At 42.1% G+C, this 19838-nt stretch overlaps 1 protein-coding gene and 1 long non-coding RNA gene across 3 annotated transcripts in view; one reads left to right on the top strand and one right to left on the bottom strand.

Moving 5' to 3' along the window:
• The window catches only part of CDH12 (cadherin 12), a 652390-nt gene that overhangs the window by 521831 nt on the left and 110721 nt on the right, over positions 1–19838 (bottom strand). The window lies entirely within an intron of this gene.
• LOC309373859 lies at positions 27–19312 on the top strand. The gene is made up of 3 exons (XR_014170247.1): positions 27–84; positions 1223–1324; positions 18797–19312. It is a non-coding gene; the product is annotated as an uncharacterized lncRNA (long non-coding RNA).

Here is a 19838-nt window from a genome sequence, read left to right as displayed (position 1 = left end):
CCGGCATTCCAAATATTGTTACTCTTTACCCACCAGAAACTCCAACAACAACTCAAACCTTGGGCTAAGCCCTTTTATACATAGGTAGGCTCCACCTCCAGATTTCCTATTGGTCTACATTTTTAACCCTATCTTTCCCAGCTGTACAGACAGACTCTAAACGAATGGGCAAATGCCACAGCTACCAACTGAGCTATTAGTTAGCAGTTCTAGCATCCCCCAAAACTGGTGTGGTGCAATGGTCTTAGATTGTGGAGGTCTGGATTTAAATTTCTCACTCAACACTGAAGCTTACTTTATAACCCTGAACAATCAGTGTGTCTGTAGCTGTCTCCCAGGAGCTTATAACAGCTTGGGGAGTGAGAGGAGGGTTATTTACATCAGGGAAAGGCTTGAACATTCTCTTCTAAAGCACCATTTCCCTGATCTTCACAGCACATGAACATATGGAGGTACCTTCTGTTGATGGACCCTTCATCTAGCTCAGTATTGTCCATACTGACTGCCCAACCACTGTACCTGAAAGTGCCAGGAATCTGGAATAATTTGTATGCAAAATGGATGCTCAGCCAGTGAGCCACAGCCCTTCCTCAGTCCAAGCAGTCATTGGGGGGGGGTGTCTAATTAACACGTTTTTTATTTAATCTAAATCATGGGGACCCTGCATTGTGTCCAGTTTGGCCCATAGCTTAAAGCCATTTCTTGCAAATATATGCATTCTACATTCTTTTCTTTTCTTTTGTAACAGCAACAAAGGTCAAATATGAGAATGAAGTGGAATGGAGACCCAGTTAGCTGGTTCTTGATATAGACAGGTCACTAAATTGTCATGAATTTGAGTGTACCTTAGGTGAAAAAATTGAGGATTTGCTAGGAAATCCAAATTATTTTAAGTAAAGCTAGAAGATTCCTTGGGGGTGGATTCTGAAAATCCCTAGGTTGTCACTAGATCTTGCTTGATGTGAATTTCAAAAGTAGGTGGAGATTCCTCCTCAAGCAAGACAATGAAGGAACTATGAGAAAGCCATGGGAAAATTCGGGGTGTGGGTGTGTGAGAAAATAACCTAGGGATCCATTCCACCGTCTGTGTTTGTGGGATGATTTTTATTTCTAGTTCAGATGTCCTAAAATGCAATTTTAGAATATTGATTTAAACTGTTTAATTATTTTTTACTTCATCACAAGTTGATGAATTCTTTTTTTAAATCAAAACTATTCCTAGCTCAGAATACCCTAATTAAAGGGATGGAGGAAGCAGAAAAGTGCCATGTTATATTTGAGGCAAACTGCTTCGTTGTGATGCGTGTTTCTGCATTCAAGAGAGGTGAGGTCAACTATATATATTTTTAAAGGGCGAAAAAGCGCATAGTAGCTTTGATCTAGTGCAGGCAATAAAAGGAAAACCCTTTAATTTTGAGTCAACAGGACTATTATCACCCTTGATTTACACCCCAAAGTCTAATTAAGTATGGCCGCACGCATGCACACACTCACACACACTGAAATAAAGAAAGAGAAAGGGAATTTGCTTTCGGAAACCACATGGCTTATATCTCCAAGTATCCTCAAGCTATTGGACACATGAGACTCAGAGCAGCTGGCAAAAGGGAGTGACTGCCACCACCTTATTATGCCACAACACACTGCCTGTACACTTTACAACATCCACATGTGATTTAACTCTGTGCTGAATCAATGACAATTTGTGGGTTTCAATAGCATTTGGTATTCTTTTACTTTGACAGAAGCAGTAAAGCACAGACAAATTCAAATGAAGACCTCCCCTTGGTAAAAGACACTCATCTTTCCTGCGCTTAGTTTTTTTTTTTTTTTAAAAAAACACATTTCATTGGGGGTATTTATTGCACTTTCATTGCACTCTTTCCGTGGGGTGATTCAGAGAAGCTCAAATGGATCCCCAGGCAGCCTCCTATCCAGGCACTGCTCGGTTTGAGACCTGCTTTGTTTTAGTAATGCAAGAACACCATATGCTCTCTCAGGCAGTTCTCTTGAGCGGTAGATGGTGATCAATAAAACATTTTCCCCACCGACATTCAGTAAAACAGTAGCAAGTGTTAGGTTACTGATCCCTACTGAAATATATTTGCTTTTGCTATAGAATCATAGAATTGTAGAGTTGGAAGGGATGAGGGTTATCCATTCCAATGCAGGAATCTTTCACCCAACATGAGCCTCAAACCCATGACCCTGAGATTTATAGAGGTTGCATAAAGTCTAAAGGATTAACTCTTCCTTCTTTGGGCCAGATACCATTTTGTGGAAGAGTGGATAATATGTTGTTGTTGTTGTTTAGTCGTTAAGTCGTTTCCGACTCTTTGTGACCCCATGGATCAGAGCACGCCAGGCACTTCTGAGTTCCACTGCCTCCCACAGTTTGGTCAAACTCATGCTAGTAGCTTCGAGAACACTATCCAACCATCTTGTCCTCTGTCGTCCCCTTCTCCTTGTGCCCTCCATCTTTCCCAACATCAGGGTCTTTCCCAGGGAGTCTTCTCTTCTCATGAGGTGGCCAAAGTATTGGAGCCTCAGCTTCACGATCTGTCTTTCCAGTGAGCACTAAGGGCTGATTTCCTTATGCATGGATAGGTTTGATCTTCTTGCAGTCCATCTTCTTGCAGTCTCAAGAGTCTCCTCAAGCACCATAATTCAAAAGCATCAATTCTTCGGTGATCAGCCTTCTTTATGGTCCAGCTTTCACTTCCATACATCACTACTGGGAATACCATAGCTTTTACTATACGGACCTTACAGTGGATAATATAGTTGGACTGAATAATAATGATGATGATGATGATGATAATGATAAACAACTCAAGAAGCAAGGGGTCTGGAAACCTGTAAGATTACTGAGGACCAGCAAATGCAGGAACGGCCATTGATTTAGCTGTAAAGACTGTTACCTTTAAAGTAAATTAGGTGAAGCAAGACCCTGCAAGAAACCCATGAAAATGTCACCATATTTCCCCCTTCCCCTTTGATAATTTTAAATGCATTTTCCACATTCATTGATGGAGTGTGGAAATAAAACGCAGAAGCCATTTTGGGCATAACGTGAAGTGAAATTCATTTCTAAAATTAAGTTACTCTTGCAGCTGGTTCATAGGTGCATCACTGGAATCATCAGGACAGGTTTTCTCAACACATCTTTAAAAAAAAGATGTTGTGAGTGCTTCCGGCTGGTTGGGATAGGTCTGGAACTGTGATAATGCCTCCTGTTTACCTGAATAGAGATCTGCACCTGTGCATGTGTAAAAACCGCAAGCTTTTATATGGCTAGAATGTAATCTACTCAATAAACACACAAGATGTAACCGGCTGTACTTTTGAATAAATAAGGTAAAATATTCATTGTGTCAAATTGTAGATTTCAACGGAAGTCTCATAAAGTTCAACAAAAAAAGCAGAAAACCCAGTGGATCAGTTCATTCTCTAGTCAGTTCATGCATAAGGTCCATACATGTATAAGTATCTATTCCACCTGTCTGTTCATAGAGTCCAATAATCCACATGAAGGGTTATAATAATAATAATAATAATTTATTATTTGTACCCTGCCCATCTGGCTGGGTTTCCCCAGCCACTCTGGGCGGCTTCCAACAAAACACTAAAATACAATAACCTATTAAACATTAAAAACTTCCCTAAACAGGGCTGCCTTCAAATGTCTTCTAAAAGTTTGGCAGTTATTTTTTCTCTTTGACATCTGGTGGGAGGGTGTTCCACAGGGCAGGTTGTTACAGATCCACAGAATCCTTTCGTTGAACTTTATGAGACTTCTGTAGAAATCTACAATTTGACTCAATGAATATTATACCTTATTTATTCAAAAGTACAGCCGTGTGTTTTGTGTGTTTATTGAGTATGTTTCATGTAACCATAGGTTTGTTGTTGCCATTTTAGAATGTAATCTACTGCACAAAGGAGTCTGGCCTCATCCATTACGACATGTCAACCCTCCCCCCTGAAGGTTCTCAATGAAGACATGTGGCTTCAGTCATAATTAAGTTATGCCACCCTGGAATACCAGACAAAAATTGATGCCTCCATGCCCTGCTTACAAGCTTCCCAGAAGCATGTGGCTGGTCACTGTAGGAAACCAGATGCAAATGTAAACCTGCCTTAAGAGCTGCCATGTTGGGTTAGATCAATATTTCACGTTTCTCATGTCATGTATCTCCAGTGACAAGTTTCCAGATGTTACACTGAGCATTAAATGTAAATGGCCCATTTTAATCTAATGCACAGAAAATAAGCAGATGACATTTTCTATATGAACTCCCCGAGGCCCAAAACATTATTTGATAACTACAAAAGTTTTATTTGCAAACTCTTAACTCATTTGCATTATTTGCTGGGGGCGGGGAGGAGGGAGAGAAGTTTCCTTAAGTGAATACAGATAAAAAGAAAACATTTTCAGACTTAGCCTGCATATAGATAAAATGGGGGGGGGGGAGCAAACACGTAAACAATTATTAAAATGAAAGTTTTGCCAGTGGGAATAGTATAAAACAATGTGCCAAAGGACAGCTTAATCTCATTAATTAGCAACAAGCATTTGGAAAGTTTGTACTTTAAAAGTAGCTGGCTGAAAAAAGTAGCACAAAAAACATTCAGGGTAACTGGCGATGGCTTGTGGAATTTGTCACTGTGTGCCTTTGGGGCTCGGGGGGGGGGCTTATGCATCCCCCTCTTTCTTTTTGTTTTGTATCTATTAAAGGTGTTTGAAATTCCAGTGCTGCTATATGTGTAATTGGGAAATCCAGCTGTTCCTCTCCATTAGAGCAAGGGGAGGAGAAGCGCTCGTAAGCTCAGAACCTATTTATTTGCTTAATAAGATGTCTTGGAAATGTTACATTTATATTTAGTGAAAGTTGTGGCTAAAGAGAGGGTGTTCTGTACATAAGGACTCGTGAATGCAAATGTGTGAAAAGAGAAAGTATATGACGGGGTCCACCGCCAGCTGCAAACCTCACAGTCTCAGAGGGCACAGTTCCACTCCAGCCTATGTTTCTGGATGCTATACCTATCCCCTTGTCAATTAAGAGGTGAAGGTTGGAGAGGAGAGAGAATGGGAAGAGTTTCAGATCCATTGTGTCTCCATAGGGTGAGCTTCCACGCTGTCCTTCTAGGACAGGCATAGGCAAACTCGGCCCTCCAGATGTTTTGGGGTTACAACTCCCATCATCCCTGACCACTGGTCCTGTAAGCTAGGGAAGATGGGAGTTGTAGTCCCAAAACATCTGGAGGGCAGAGTTTGCCTATGCCTGTTCTAGGAAGAGGCAGCATCATTTTGTCCCATTGCATCATTTTGTCCCATTTTCACCATCTTGTCCATACTCCTTGGTACAACTTGCACCGTGTCTAGGCTCCTTCTATGAAAACCAGTTCTGCCACAATGATGCCAATAACTCTCAGTGGGACTGCTTGCAAAATATTATTTCATGTGCACCCTCTGCTTTTTGCCAGGGAACTGGGAACTGTATAAACAACACTGATGACCCTTCAGATATTAGACTACAAATCCCACCATCTATGAGGGTTGTCCTTGGTGGATGAGATGGAAGGGAATTGGGGTCCAACAGCATCTGGAAAGTAATTCCCCCCCCCACATCGCCCCAAATATGTGGTTGTTTTCTTATTTTATTCTCACAACTGGTTCAAGGTCACACAGTGAGATCTGTGGTTTGGCAAGAAATGGAACTCAGATCTCCCTGTTTCAATTTCAACGATCTGTCTATTGCTTTCATTACCCATCACCATGGCTTTCATTACTCATAGTCATTAAAAAAATTACAACAACAACAACAATATTGTTTCCATGGGTCACTGCTATGATACTGTAATGCCAAAATGTTTCCTGTGACTCTTCAAAGCCCTCCATATTTGTCCATTTTTGAAAATTTCTTATTATTTTTACTCCCATAAGTACTGTGATGCCCAAAAAGTATTTTGTGGTCTTCTAACAAAACTTGTTCAATGAGCATGAAGTAGGTTTCTCTCCATTATGGTGTCTTCTGCATGGAACTCCTTAACAAATAGACATTCCATTTTCCTCTTCCTTAGAGATGCTTAGGGAATTGGACCTCTGTGAATTCTGATGATAAATTACCTGAGCCACACCTCCACGATTAATATGAGGATCAGAACATAGTTAAATGCATTCTCTGGAGGGTTCTCCCGACCCCCAGAGCCAATTAGGTAGGCTGCAATGAGAGCCCTATTGCACTTGCAGGACATGTCGTGCTGCCTCTGATTGGAGCAACTATTTAGTTGAATCTGGTCCTGCATGATTTGGGGTCACCCAAGGTTTTATATTGAAGGATAAAGTCCCCAGTTTATTGGCAGTTATTGACATAGGAATATCATACTTGAAATAATCTTAAACAAAGGCAAGCTTTTTTTGCAGTTATATGTTCGAAAAGTGTCATTGCAAATGTCATTGTGAGATGAACAGAGATTTAAAAACATGTTTCCTCACGATCCATATCTAGACAGAGAGGATTTGTTATCTAATGACGTACAGCATCCACGATGAAAACCTATGGATGAAAGAACACAGTAAAATCTGTTTCTGAAACTATTTTAATTAGGAGGGAAACAGTGTTTTAATTAGTGAGTTTTAATTGGGGGGGGGAGCTCAGTGCCAGATTGCTAGGCTCTGCCGCCCCTGCCCAGTATCACAACTGTAATGCTGACCTTTTAAAAATGACAGGATTAAGGCGCTAGTATGTTTTATGAAATGGAAAGGTAGATGCCCTTTATCTTTCAGCTCAGTGAGTTAAAAACATTTCACCACAGAAGTACAACTCAACAAAAAATGTGGTTAGCATGTTGTATTAGAGCAGAACTGCTCAGAGGTGTTACAGATGAAGTCAGCCCTTCAATGCTCACAAACGACAATCAAGAGTCAAAAGAGCAAAGAACAAGTATACCCTGTAAAGTCATCTTAAAGCACTGTGTAATCCTTTCAAGAAACCATTTTCAAAACCAACTACAACATCCCAGGTACTTAATCCTCCACAAAAGCTGGGTGCAAGAGAACCGAAGCACATTTTTCCTGTGAAGCAATGGAACTTAAGCCAGAAAACAGAGTCTTTTCACATGTTATGAATGTAGTAGGCTAGAGGAAAGGGGTCACTAGTGGCATTCATACTCCCATGATTTCAGCATTCAAGTGGAAATGTCTAGTACTAGACCAGCTCTTATGTTGTATAGTGATACTTCAGGTCTGTGTGAAACTATCTCTCTATTTGTTTTATTGTTTGCTGGTGTTTTATTGATACTATCTTAGAAGGTGAAAAAGAGGGTGAAAGAGGAGAGCACAAAATATGGTCTGAAGCTCAACATCAAAAAAACGAAGATCATAGCCACTGGTCCCATCACCTCCTAGCAATGAGAAGAGGAAGAAATGGAGGCAGTGAGAGATTTTACTTTTTTGGGCTCCATGATCACTGCAGATGGTGACAGCAGTCACGAAATTAAAAGATGCCTGCTCCTTGGGAGAAAGGCGATGGCAAACCTAGACAGCATCTTAAAAAGCAGAGACATCACCCTGCCAACAAAGGTCCGTATAATTAAAGCCATGGTTTTCCCAGTAGTGATGTATGGAAGTGAGAGCTGGACCATCTAGAAGGCTGAGTGCTGAAGAATTGATGCTTTTGAATTATGGTGCTGGAGGAGACTCATGAGAGTCCCATGGACTGCAAGAAGATCAAATGTATCCATTCTTAAGGAAATCAGCCCTGAGTGCTCACTGGAAGGACAGATCGTGAAGTTTAGGCTCCAATACTTTGGCCACCTCATGAGAAGAGAAGACTCCCTGGAAAAGACCCTAATGTTGGGAAAGATGGAGGGCACAAGGAGAAGGGGACGACAGAGGACGAGATGGTTGGACAGTGTTCTCGAAGCTACAAACATGAGCCTGACCAAACTGCAGGAGGCAGTGGAAGATAGGAGTGCCTGGCATGCTCTGGTCCATAGGGTCACGAAGAGTCAGACATGACTAAACGACTAAACAACAAATCTTAGAATCATAGAATTGCAGGGTTGGATGGGACCTTGAGCTGAGAGTCATTTATTCCAACCCCCTGCTATGCAGGAATCCCAACTAAAACATCAATGACAGATGGCCACCCAACTTCTGCTTAAAAACCCCCAAGGAAGGAGAGACCACCATCTCCTAAGGGGTGGTCAAATAGCTCTTACCATTTGAAATTTATTTCTGATGTTTAGCCAGAATCTCATTTCTTGTAAGTTGAATCCATTGGTTTGCATCCTACCCTCTAGAGCAAGAGAAAACAAGCTTGTTCTACCTTCCATGTGACAATCCTTTAGATATATGAAGATGACTTTATCTCTTCTCAGTCTCCTCTTTTTCCAAGCTAAACATACCCAACCTCCACAACCGTTCCTCATAAGAGTGTTCAGATCCTCAATCATCTTGGCTGCCCTCCTCTGCACACATTCCAGCTTGTCAGTATCCTTCTTAAATTGTGGTGCCCTGAACTGGACACAATACTCCAGGTGTGGTCTGACCAAGGCAGAATAGAGTGGTACCATTACTTCCCTTGAACAGGACACAATACTTCTGTTGATACAACCTAGAATAGCATTAGCTTTTCTTGCTGCTGTATCACACTGTTGACTCATGTTAAGCTTGTGGTCTACTAAGACCCTTAGATCCCATTTCACATGTGCTACTGGGAAACCAGGTGTCCCCCACACACTTTATATTTGCTCAGCTAGTTCTACCTGTTGAAATATAGAACCCTACATTTGTCTCCGTTCAAATTCATTTTCTTCATTTCGGCACAATTCTCCAATCTGTTAAGGTCATCTTGAATCCTGATTCTGTCTTGTGTGGCATTAGCTACCCCTCCCAGGTTAGTGTCTACAAATTAAAGACACAGGAGCCCTGTTCTCTTGCCCTACCTCAGGGGTAGGATGAGCTATAAATTCAAATAAATAAGCAAGTGCATCACAGTTCTGACATTAAACACTTGTACAGGGATTTACAAAGTGTGTGTGAAATACCTGTAATGCTAGTCTAACCACTGTACAGCAGAGAGGCATGAGTGTATGAAATGGATTCTTGAAATGTTATATTTTTTATAATTACAGGATGCAGACTGACTTTTTTTAAAAAAGTTGTAAGCTACCTTAAGTAGATTAATGTAGAAAGAAATTGTGCTCGGAAACATACTGGGAGCCAATGCAGATCTCTCAGGACCTGTGTTATGTGGTCCCAGTGGCCACTCCCAGTCACCAGTCTAGCTGCCAAATTCTGGGTTAATTGCAGTTTCCAGGTCACCTTCAAAGATAGCCCCATGTAGAGCACATTGCAGTAGTCCAAGCGGGAGATATCTAGAGCACACACCATTCTGGCAAGACTGTCCGTGGGCAGGTAGGGTCTCAGCCTGCATACCAGGTGGAGCTGGTAGACAGCCGCCCTGGACACAGAATTAACCTGCACCTCCATGGACAGCTGTGAGTCCAGAATGACTCCCAGGCTGCGCATCTGGTCCTTCAAGGGCACAGTTACCCCATTCAGGACCAGGGAGTCCCCCACACCCGCCCGCCCCCTGTCCCCCCAAAACAGTACTTCTGTCTTGTCAGGATTCAACCTCAATCTGTTAGCCACCATCTATCCTCCAACCGCCTCCAGGCACTCACACAGGACCTTCGCCGCCTTCACTGGTTCTGATTTAAAAGAGAGGTAGAGTTGGGTGTCATCTGCATGAACACCCAGCCCAAACCCCCTGATGATCTCTCCCAGCGGCTTCATATAGATATTAAAAAGTATGGGGGAGAGGATGGAACCCTGAGGCACCCCACAAGTGAGAGCCCAGGGGTCTGAACACTCATCTCCCAAAGCAAAGGAAAAATGAAATGAAATGAACAATGCTTCCTTCAGCAGTGGAAAGAGAATATAGCCATTGTGGCTAGCAGACATTGGGAAATAGGACAGAGATGCTGAATTGCACCCAACTTGGGGGGGGGGCGTCACACACATGTGATGTCACACACAACATGCGACACATGTTGGGAGGAGGCCAATAGTGGAAGGAGGCCACTGCTATTATGCAACACCTCAAGCCTATAGAGTTGGTAATTATAGAGAATGTCACCTACAAAGCTGACCACACTCCGTACATTTATGTGCTATGCTATCTGAGCCACTCGGAAGACAATGTTGCTGGTCGCGAAGGCAACGCAAGGATACCCTTTCTTCTCACTCTCCTTCCCACAATATTATGGCAATTTTTACCCATGTTTGTTGCTGCCCCACAAACAGATAAGGGAAATGGAGGGGGGAATCAGGACAGACTCTGTAATGGGATGCCAAGGGAGGGTTGATGTTCCAACTCAGCCCTAGAGATGTGAATGTATCTCTTCCTTCAGATGCTGAGCCAGAAGTGCAGAAAGAAAGAAAAAATGGCATTTGTGTTTCCACTTTCTCCTCTTGTCTGTCATGTGTCAAGCTGCCAACTCCATAGCTAATGATCTCGGGGGGGGGGGGAGAAACATGAGGCACTGTGGAACTGCAAACAACAGCAGCAGCTAAATAGAAATAGTCTTCTGTGTTTGAATTGAAGTTATTTAATGTAGTAAAATTATTGAATACACATTTTTCAAAAGAACCAAGTGCCCTTCAATTTGTTCTCAAGCCAGGAAAAAATCAATGCCCATTTCACAAGTGAGGAAAATAATACAGCCATGCCCAGCTGGAGAAAAATAAGTGCTATAATTGACAAAGTGCAAAATCCTGATGCCTTCTCCCTCCATTGGCCCTCTTCAACTCACTCTCAACTTTTATTACTGTGTTTTGTTAATAAGAATGTTTCTATGGAGCAGTTTAGGGAAATGAGACACTTTGCCTGGATTAAAACAAAGGCGGGAGCATTAGCAGAAAAGACAAAGGGGAATCAGCTATAATTTTGAGGCTATAGGCAGGAGGAGAATGAAGGAACTGATAAAGAATGATGACACATCAGGTTTTAAGAGATTTAATTTGAAAAGTACGGGGACCGTGAATGTCTGAAAAGAGCTGTATCACCTAAAAGACGAGGATTTTTCAGTGGAGTCAGTTCATACATTCAGCTGCTGAGTTTCGAGTGTACAGTATCAAACTTGCATATGTATGTGTGAATTGACCGTTAAACTTGGGGCCAAGGTAGATGTGATGTTCATCCATGGTCACGTTGTCATACAGTTGTTTGCTTTTAGATCAAAGCAACCCTGGAAAGCTTTGAACAATTCAGAGCTGAAACACTTATGGTGTTTGTGTGTGTGTGGGGGGGGGTGAAGTCTGCCCTCCACAATATTTTCCTGATCTAATCATTCCTTGAAGGTATTTGTTCCCTCTCTCAAAATGCCAGTGACCAGTCTTATACATACATACATACATACATACATACATACATACATACATGTTATCACTTCATTGACACTTGCATTCCCACCCCTACCAAAGATCTACCTTCCATTTCCTTGCTGTTGTATATATATGAGATGCTTTATTGGATAAACACCCTTCATCATTAAGATCCTTGAGTGATTCAATGCTAATTAGACTTTACAATGATTTTTCTTTTTCATAATACTCTGTAATCATTACTGCCCAAGCAATTAGGTTTCACTGTTAAAAAAAGGATCAGTTTGTTTGTTTTCAAGCATTGTAATTAAATCTAGCCATAAGAAGAAATGGGTTTGATTACTTATCCCTCCCCCCACCTCCATTCAGACACTTGGGAACATCAATAACAAAAGAGAATTAGCATTTGGTTATTTAAATTGGAAAGTTTTCCAGAAAATCAAGGGTTTAAACTATTTTATGTAGCACTGTGAATCTTCCCAATAACACCCACTCAACAAGTTAATCTAATAGAGTAGAGCTCATGACAAAATAGCCAAACATTATCTTTAATGAACAATAAACTGACACGTTATAGTGAATCCTGAGCAATTTTACTGTCAGTATATGGGGCCTGCCTTACTTTCCTGTAGCCTGACCACAAGTAGGGTTGTTGAACTCCCTTCAATCCAATCTACATCAATCATGGATCAGGTTCTCGTTTGGGTGTATCCAATCATGGGGCATGCCTGATGACATACCCAAATCTCAAGGTGGTGGGGTCAAGCCCCACATTGGGTGAAAGATTCCTGCATTTCAGGGGCTTAGACTAGATGATCCTCATGGTCCCTTCCAACTCTACAGTTCTACGATTCTATGATTCTAATCCACCTGGCATGAATTAAGCCCTCTCTATTTCATCCTCAGGACACGGGTGGCGCTGTGGGTAAAACCTCAGCGCCTAGGACTTGCTGATCGCATGGTCGGCGGTTCGAATCCCCGTGGCGGGGTGAGCTCCCGTCGTTCGGTCCCAGCTCCTGCCCACCTAGCAGTTCGAAAGCACCCTTAAGTGCAAGTAGATAAATAGGTACCGCTTTATAGCGGGAAGGTAAACGGTGTTTCCGTGTGCTGCTCTGGTGCCGGTTCGCCAGAGCAGCTTCGTCACACTGGCCACATGACTCGGAAGTGTCTGCAGACAGCGCTGGCTCCCGGCCTCTAGAGTGAGATGAGCGCACAACCCTAGAGTGTCAAGACTGGCCCGTACGGGCAGGGGTACCTCTACCTTTACCTTATTTCACCCTCATGGTTTGCATGCTATTATGTATCCCCAGTCATGTGATAAGCCACGCAATGAGGCATTGAGGCCTTTCACCTTGCTGTGCACACTTCTACGTATTGCAACATTAAACCTGCACAGGAAGAAAAACATTTGTGGGAATAAAATCAAAAATCTTAACTTAGCAGGTTACTAAGCCTGATAGAACTAGGCAAGCCTACCTATTGTGTGCTCAAATTTAGGTTAGCCCCCAAATTAACTTTTACTATGCTTATGTCAGACACCACACTTACGCCTTATCTCTTGTTTATGAAAGGAGGAAAAAGAAACAAACCTTTTTATTTGCTCATTTATTTACAATATACTTATACTGAAGTATGCAACACCACCACACTTAAACTTCTAAGTATTGTTTAGGCACCTACTTAGGAGAAACATCAGTCGTGTCAAAGGTACCGCTGAACCCGCTACCGTATAGCATTGCAGCACAGCTCAATACAATATGTAACATAATATTTTGATGTAAGAGTTAATTTCGCTTGCACAGCACTGTTAAGAATGACAAGCGCCACTGCTGGTGTGCCACATCTATGGTAAGTGAGCACACAAAGTCGAAAGTCCTTTAGTGAAACAGTGGCACTGTGGGTTAAACCACAGAGCCTAGGACTTGCTGATCAGAAGGTCGGTGGTTCAAATCCCCGTGACGGGGTGAGCTCCCGTTGCTCGGTCCCAACTCCTGCCAACCTAGCAGTTCAAAGTGCAAGTAGATAAATAGGTACCACTCCTGCGGGAAGGTAAACTGTGTTTCCGTGCACTGCTCTGGTTTACCAGAAGCGGCTTAGTCATGCTGCCCACATGACCCGGAAGCTGTAAGCCAGCTCCCTCAGCCAATAAAGCGAGATGAGTGCCGCAAACCCAGAGTCGGTCATGACTGGACCTAATGGTCAGGGGTCCCTTTGCCTTTTAGGTATATATGTATTTTGTTTTTCTAGCTTGATCAAATTTATTTATTATTTCATAACAGGCAGATAGTTTAGAGCTTAGGTGGCTTCAGCGGTAGGCCCCAGGCACCCCCCAGAATTCAGCGCCCGGGTGCCCAGCACCCCTTGCACCCCCGGGTAAAGACGGCCCTGGGGAGAGGTAATAAATATGCCACAAGCCTCTCAAACACCCTTTCTGGTGAGGAAGCAGGCCTTTCTTGCTCATGCCTTCCAATTGGACCGAATTCTCCTTATGCTTGGAAAGTGGAAGAAGCTTGCAAAGCTCACACCTGGGAATACACTTACTTTCCCAGTAGAATGCCTTTCAAAGCTTGGCATTTGATTACATGACATCACCTCAACCAGAACATAATATAGAAGCAGAATGGTGGTACATTTAGGGTAGAAAAAAGGAAGTGTACCTTCATGTACCACATGATTAAAATATGGAATGGCTACTTCTTCAAATGATCATCTGAGGAATCTTGTAGGTATTTATTTATTTATTTGTTCCTTTTTAACCAGTCATTTGGTTGGTTGATTGACATCCTATGCCCTTTTAAAATGTGGTTCTTGGGGGGGGGTGTTATTGGGTTGTTGTTTTTATTTTGATTATATATATATATATATATATCGTGGTTTTATATTTTGATTTTGTTCTGTGAATCGCCCTGAGACCTCTGGGTATAGGGCGGCATATAAATAAAATAAAATAAAATAAAATAAATAAAATAAAATAAAATAAAATAAAAAATAAAATAAAATAAAATAAAATAATATAAAATAAAAATAGTGCAATTTCCCACAGAGGTTTATGCATCTCTGCTTGAAATAAGAAGTAAGAAATTTGAGACAGGCTGGTTAGAATGCCTGTACAGCCACTTCCTCCCTATTGCTTGCTATAGGTCATTGCTCAGAACTTCAGTGGAGTGAATTTCTGTGTAATTGCATGGGGGGAAACGATGATCTGTCAAAGACAAACCCATAAAACGCAAAAAAAAAACGCCAAAAAAAACTTGATTTACTTAGCACTTGACTCTCATCTTTTAAAACATAATTAGTAGTAATTATTTTGCACTAGATAGTGTGGAGGGAAAAAGAACATTATGGAGTCAAATTACCGCATCCTCAATTACACAAGTGCCAATATCGCAGCACCAGTATTGTCTGTAGGAACACGCAAGGATTTTGTTTGGTCTGACTGACGGTTATGTCAGTGTTGAGGTACAGTGGGAGAGAATTCAGTTTCCCCCTTTTTGTGTGCTCCTAGTGATGTTGACGTTAGACCCACATGAACCACTTGGCTGCCTCCATGATCATGTTTAGTTTGGCTCTCACTTGGTTGCTGGTACTGAAACAGCATTATCTCTATGCACAGTGTGTGTGCCTGTGTGCATTGCTCTAGTTTAAAGGAGAAAAACTTAAAAAGCTCACTCAGCTTTTCAAGATATGAATAGACTTGGTTTGGGTGTGGTTTGAACTTCCTAACACTTTCACACAAGGCCCCTGTTCGAGACAAACATTTTCTTGCTGATCCAGATCCTATTTATTCCTGAACCAAAATATATGGCTCTGACTACTGTAAGAGATATAGGTCTGGTCCCTCTCATATTTTTTATTTAGATCTGTATCTGACACCCTGACTTTAAATCTATCAAGGTGAAAAATAAGAAAAACCTTCACCTATGCACATTCGTGAGAAATATAAATCAAACCGCAAACCTGACAGGATTAAGAAAATATTAATCTCTTTACACAGTAATGGAATCACATTGGATTTCATAAATCAATACCTGGGCAAACCTGAAGTACAGAGTTGAGCAACTGCCTCATACATAACCCACCCATTACAGCACACTAAGAAATATAGACTGGCGAGGGGGAAACATACACCTTAAAATGTCAAGAGGGAAATCAAATGAATGCGCTAAATTCACTGGCACCAAACACAGAACATGACTGAAACTACTACAGTCCTGCTGGATGATCTAACAATGTAAGAAAGCCGTTGAATTAAAATGAAATTAATGCACAGAAACTAAGCTTCTCTGATGACAAGTTTATGGCACATACATCCCCTTTTCCCATAGAAAATGTACAATGGTACCCAGAAGGAAGGTGTTATGACTATAGGAGCTAGTCATAATCTATCAGAGGAACGGAGTTCGCATAATGAGCCTCATCAGTGGAATACCTGAACACAAGGACTTCTATTTGACCAGGGAGGCTTTCCTCCTCTCCTCCCCCCATGCATCCCCCAAAATTTGCTGTTGGAGGGTCATGAGAACCCCTAGAACAGTGGGGGGCGTGAGGAGGATTACTCCATCAGGCAAGATGAAATCAGTGCTGGATTTACATATAAGCTAAACAAGGTATAACTTAGGGCCCCACTCTCTTGGGGGAGGGCAAAAATTTAAAGGAAAAACAACTGGATGTACATTTCCAAAATATAAGAAAAAAAACAAATAAAATAAAGCCTACATACAGCAACAGTGTTTTGTGTTGTGTAGGCTCCTATGATGTAAGTAATGGGCCCCGCCTACTATATAAAGGGCCCCATTACCTTCAGTAGCTTAGGACCTCATCAAACCTAAATCTGGCCCCAGATGAAATGCTTACACAGATGGAACATAGTGCCAAACTGAATTCCACCCAGAGATTATTATGCAACAGGAAGATGAATCTTAGCATGTGGGGGTGAAAGGGTGGAGGGTAGACCTACTGAAAAATTTAACGCACAAAGCATATTTCAAAGGTGCATTGATATGCACCCTGATGAGCACCTGAAAACGATGCCTTGCAGAAGTTGGACTACAACTCCCAAGACTGGCATTGAGTGGGAGGGCGAGGGGCCAGAGGTCCCCCAAAATTTTCAATAAAGGGGCCACCCTCCAATGTTCCCCGACAGCTGTACATGCATGATGTGGGGTGTGCTGACGTCGGTTTCCGTGACTCCCAACATCGCTGGCCTTTGGCTATGCTGGCTGGGGCTCTGGAGCCACTATTGAGAAGGCTGTATTGGGGTTCTTGCCAACCAGACATCTCATAGGAGAGATGTTATTCTGTACAGACTGAGATGGATAGCAATGGTGCCCTCAGGTAAGAACCTGACAGTGGAAGTCCAGTGCCCCCATTCACCAGAATGAGCTGTACACCCACCAAATGCAGCATAAGAGTTGGCTTAGCACATTTTGAAATAAGTGAACTAATACAAGGTAGAGTAATAATAATAATAATAATAATAATAATAATAATAATAATAATAATAATTTTATTTATATCCCGCCCTCTCCAGCCAAAGCCGGGCTCTGAGGGGCCAACAACAGTAAAATAGCACAGTTTACATAAAATCACAGTCAGTTAATTGAAATATGTTCTAAAATCAATTCATTCTAAAATCAATTCAGAATCAAATTAATGGCAACCATTGGGATAGAGTTCTATGAGGATTACAGAAGGAGGGGGTCAGACTGTGCCTTGGCCAAAGGCTTGGTGGAACAGCTCTGTCTTGCAGGCCCTGCGGAAAGATGTCAAGTCCCGCAGGGCCCTAGTCTCTTGTGACAGAGCGTTCCACCAGATCGGAGCCACAGCCAAAAAGTCCTGGCTCTGGTTGAGGCCAGCCTAACCTCCTTGTGGCCCGGGATCTCCAAGATGTTTTTATTTGAAGACCATAAGGTCCTCCGTGGGACATACCAGGAGAGGTGGTCCCGTAGGTATGAGGGTCTTAGGCCGTATAGGGCTTTAAAGAGTCTCGCTGCGTAACACCACTGAGTTTAGTGTCAACAATTATGCAACTGCACCACTGTAGGGCAGACACATGCATATTATTTCTGCCAGACACCCAGAAAAGTATTGGAAAGGGTTTTCTCTGCGCCCTCCAGATGTTTGGACTTGAGTTAAACCAGCGTTTCGACTGGGAGATCTTTGATACTTCCAAAATCACATCCTGTCAACTCCAAGAAACGGAATTTAAGCCAAATTCTGCTCCTGATTCAATGCTCTAGCTTGCTCACTTGGCATTTGGAAAGGAGCAGATCACTGGCATTCAAGACGAGAGATTAAAAAAAATTCTTCCTTTCATGTAAGTAGACTCCAAAAGAGCCAGTCCATATGGTGAGGTACACAGAGAGAGAACAGACACAACAGAGCCCTTGGAGCTTATCCACTACTGAGCAATGCATATTCATGGTTTATGGTGACTTTGGAACTTAGATGTACGGTCGACTGGTTTCCTGTTTGCTTATTCGGAGGAAATGTCACTGGCATTTAAAATAAAAGCATTTCCCCTCCAATCACGCAAAAGTTAAGAATAAATAGATCAAATCATCTAGCCCATCAAATGATCAAGTGTGCACTCCTGATTCTTTTAATAGTTTAACCTTTTCGGTCATATGTGCTTTTGCATCACCCTTTTAAAAAAGAAAAGAAAAAAAGAAATAATAATCAGCATCTTGCTGAACTTGTGTGCTGAATAATTCAAAAAGTATCCTGCTGTTTACCAAATTCAAAGCGCCTCACTGGGATGCCTTTGTGTCAGTTTGGTCTGTAGGTGAACAAGGACCTTGTCATTTCAACAGCTCCAAAGAGTTTAGCATAGGAGCTGAGAGAGATGCATCATGCAACTACAGAATCACTTGCCTGCTAGTGGCCTGAATCTTTACTTTGAAAAAAAAATGTTTAATCTTGTTACATTGTCTAATATTAACAGCCCAGTGTTGCTATTTCTTGGGCAGCCTTGCAGGGAAATCCAACAGAATAATTCAAATATCACCAAGCCAGAACCCAGCAATACAGTGGTACCTCGGGTTACAGACGCTTCAGGTTACAGACGCTTCAGGTTACAGACTCCGCTAATCCAGAAATAGTACCTCGGATTAAGAACTTTGCTTCAGGATGAGTACAGAAATCGCATGGTGGCGGCATGGTGGTGGTGCGGTAGCAGCAGGAGGCCCCATTAGCTAAAGTGGTGCTTCACGTTAAGAACAGTTTCAGGTTAAGAACGGACCTCTAGAACGAATTAAGTTCTTAACCCAAGGTACCACTGTATAACCAGAAGTTACAAAAGAATTCATGGGCAGTTGGCTGGAACTCTGAACAGGAGAACAGCACACTGCAACATTTTATGGCAGACCCCAACTGCCTCTCATTTTCTGCTCTTGTGTGCAGATCCTGCTATGGAGCATGCAAATGAACACTAGAACAGCTTGAGAGATCCCAGTGCTTATTTATAGATAAATGACAATATTCCCAGCGCCTCGTCATCAGGGGAAGCATTTTCCAAACAGAGTCTCGCCTATAAAAATAGCAACAAGGAAAGTTGCGGGGTGAGTTTTTGTTCCCATTTAGGAACAAATAATGCATATTTTATGATCTATCGTTTAATTCCACGCCAGGTTTTTTTTTTCTCTCACCAGCACCGAGATCTATTGTTCCCTGAGCCATGGTGAGATTGCTATCACTTAAACAGACAGCACTTATTGGACATTAAACTTCTACTAATGTATTATAATTATTACTTCAGGGTAATTTGGTGCTCCAGTAGAGAATCAGAGCTAATCTGATGGTAACAGCTCTTCCAAGGGGCTGCTCATATTTTCTTCTCTCTTTCTGTGCTGAAAATTCCTCCTAATGTATCTAGCCTTAGGCTGATTAATGATCTCAGGACTGGAACAGGTGATTTGTAGCTAAATCAACCCGCACCAGAAGAGATTCGGGGTTATTTCAGTCAATACTGTTAAATAAGTTTCAGCAGCGACTTCTGTTAGCACAATATGTAATCCAGTAAAGAGAGGAGAGGTGTGTGTTTGGGAGAGAGACAATAAAGAGAAGCCTGATGTCGCTTACATAGGCATGTGAAAAACTATCAGAAAACATCACTTGTCGTGACAGCCAGTTTTATACAGCTTTAAAGACGCACATAATTGGCAGCCGGTCAATGTTCTTCACACACACACACACACACACACACACACACACACACACACACAATGTTGTCTCCCTAATAATGCGAAAGCAGAACTAGGATAGCACACTCAGCACAGCTCCTGTGCCTCCGTTTCTGTAATTAGACCACCTCCTACTTGATGCAAATTCTGAAATTGAAGAGATCAGATTATATGTCACGTTCGTGACCCAGAAGTGTGGGATGCCTTTGCCCAATGGCACTGTAGCCCACAAACTGCACCAAAATACTGGGCAAGGTTTTGCC

This window comes from Podarcis melisellensis (assembly GCF_964234715.1).
Source record: "Podarcis melisellensis genome assembly, chromosome: 7".
NCBI lineage: Eukaryota > Metazoa > Chordata > Lepidosauria > Squamata > Lacertidae > Podarcis > Podarcis melisellensis.
The sequence above is the reverse complement of the archived record's forward strand: the minus strand, read 5'-3'. Positions and strand labels throughout refer to the sequence as shown.